The sequence below is a fragment of the Pteropus vampyrus genome, unplaced genomic scaffold, assembly GCF_000151845.1.
Source record: "Pteropus vampyrus isolate Shadow unplaced genomic scaffold, Pvam_2.0 Scaffold254, whole genome shotgun sequence".
In the NCBI taxonomy this organism is placed as follows: Eukaryota; Metazoa; Chordata; class Mammalia; order Chiroptera; family Pteropodidae; genus Pteropus; species Pteropus vampyrus.
Window position 1 is genome coordinate 630,668 of NW_011889035.1, and position 2,810 is coordinate 633,477.

The following is a 2,810-nucleotide window of genomic DNA, read 5'->3' on the forward strand; positions in this document are numbered from 1 at the left end:
GAGTCTCCATTTCTCCACTGGAGCATTGTACTTGATTTGGAGAGCATTTATTGTTTCAGGTGCTTGAAAGGATGGGAAGCAGAGCTGCTGGAAAGAGGGTAGGAACTGAAGGCAATGACAACACTGCAGAGAATCGAGAGAGAGAGAGAGAGAGAGAGAGAGAGAGAGAGAGAGAGAGAGAGAGAGAGAGAGAGAGAGAGATTTGTGTTAAAGCTCTTCTGCTGACTTTTGACTTTTCCTTGCACCAGCCCCAGCTGGAGACTTTTCTCCTTTTTAAAATTCCCTTTGCTCCCTCTTCCATTTGCTCCTCCCTGCCTTACTTTTTTTTTTTCCTATATGTCCCAGCATTCTCCCTTGGCCTCTTAGCACACAGCAAGTGAAGCCCAGAGTAGGTTCCCAGTTGGATAGAGTAAAAGTATAAAGCAGCCTTCTCACTACTTACCTAATTCCCTTGGGTTTTATTGTTATTAATTTTCTTATACAGTGTTTCTGTGAGACAGCTGTGTTTTTAGCTGAAGGAAAGTTTGTAAACTTAAGGACAGGAAAAAAGATACCATTAAGAAAGCAGTAGAGAATTTTGAAAGTCAGGATTTCTTTAAATAGCATCGGCTGTAAGCAGTTCCTACCTTGTCTACAAAATCTTGCTTGGCTGAATAGAAGTTAGATGGCCATTCTCTCTGGTCTGATGATTTCTCATTTCTTTTTTTGGCCAAGGTCATTAATAACAAACTTTCTTAGTATCTGGTGAAACCATTCATTTATTCCCTCTTTAAACAAGTCCACAAATCTGTTAGTTAGGAATTTAGTGATTTAGGAGCCACGACCATTGCAAAATCTATAATCTCTCTATCGGTATGTAAAGGCACATTTCTACTTCTGATCCCATTTCCTCATTTGATAAGAAATCAAAGGGAGGCCATATGATTTAGTTTATTGTTTGTTTATTGTCAGGATTAAATGAGATAATGCAAAAATGCTGATCACGACTGAGCACATGCACACAGCTTGGTACATGTTAGTTTCACTTTGGATGAATACTCCAATGCTCCAGAGGTTTCTATTCCTATCAGAACCTATGGCCTATTCTCAGAATCCTGCTAGGTGGCAAGAAACAGTAGGACACATGTATTCATGCTAAAGCCATTGGGGAGTTTCTAATGTCACACATGGAAAGGTGGGCATGGAGTAGAACACAGCAGGCTTTGATATCTATTACAATAGATTTCTACACTTTTAAGTTATATTTGTCAAGTTAAAACTCTACTGGTCTTATGGAGACATATCCCCACCTAATAAGAGAAAATTTCTAAGATGCTTGGCAATTCTATGTAATCTGAAAACTAAATGCTTTTGTAGTCAAATAACTGGATTTTTAAATTTCTTTTTCAATTGTAGGCATGCTGACAGGCAAGCTCCATGAAGATAAGCATTTTTGTCTCTTTTGTTCTTTTCATGGTACAATTCCAGTCACTCAGAGCATAGCCAATACAGTATGAACTCAAAAATATTTGTTGATTAAATGAATGAATGATTTTGTTTAAGGTGGCCTAATAAAAGAGCCAATCCAGGCTCTGACTCTAGAATATCTGAGACTATCTAAAAATATTAGAGATATTCTCAAGAGTGCCAAGAAAAAAAAAAATTAAGAGCCTGCTATATATCTGGCATTGCACTGGGCCTGTGGAATTTTATATTTAACAAGGCAGTCATGCTCCTTGTCATGAAATGAGCACATATAGTTTAGCAGAGAAGAGAGGTATTGTATGAAATGGTGAATACTAAAAGGGATGATTTTTATGAAAAAGAAAGTACAGAGTGTTATGGGAGCACTGTGAGGGCTACAGCATATGAACAAAGGCAACATTCCTAAAGCAAGTGTTACAGATCATGAAAACATCTTGACAACTAAAAAACGTATTTCAGATGAAAGGTACTATTAGCAAAGTCCTTGCGTAAAGAGCTGGCTCTTTCTCCATGCTCTATCTCTTCCTTGGGATACAGAGGGGAAGCATAGTTGTTACAATTGTTCTGATGTGTATATGACCCTGAGAAACAAGCCTGGGTAGCACAGCGAGCAACTTATTCTACATTTCTTCTTTTGAGGAAACATCTGTCTCTCTTTCAGGATGCCAGCCCTCACATGGGTCTTCCAACATTAGCATATTTTTCAGCCATCTGCAATGTGGCTCCCCACCACACACACACACAGGCTTGGTCGTGGCGCACAAACACGCACCTTTGTCCAAACTTCAGTATCAGGCTTTACTACAAAAGACTCTGCTAAACGTCCTTGGAAAGACCTTAAATCTTCATAGTCCATTCATATTCTTCCAACAGCTGCATAGCTATTTTATGTGCAATATACTTAACAAACACTTTTCAGCTCATTTGAATTCACAGACAAAAGAAACTGTTGTAGATATTTTTGTTTTGGGGGTTGTTACTGTCTTTATTGATGGTCATAGGATAGAGGAAGGCCTCAGATGTCATGTGGTTTCACTTCCTACTAGGCAATCAGGTAGGCTCATTCTGAAATAAAACCTCTAAATCAATATCCTCTTATTATTTATTATTATTATTTGAATAACATTTTTTATTTTTCAATTATAGTTGGCATACAATGTTATGTAAGTTTCAAGTGTACAACATAGTGATTAGACATCTATAAAATACATGAAGTGAACACCTCAATGCATCTATTATCCTTCTGACTCCGTACCTAGTTATTACAATATTATGACTATATTCCTTATGCCATACTTTATGTCTCCATGACTATTTTGTAACTACCAATTTGTACTTCTTAATCC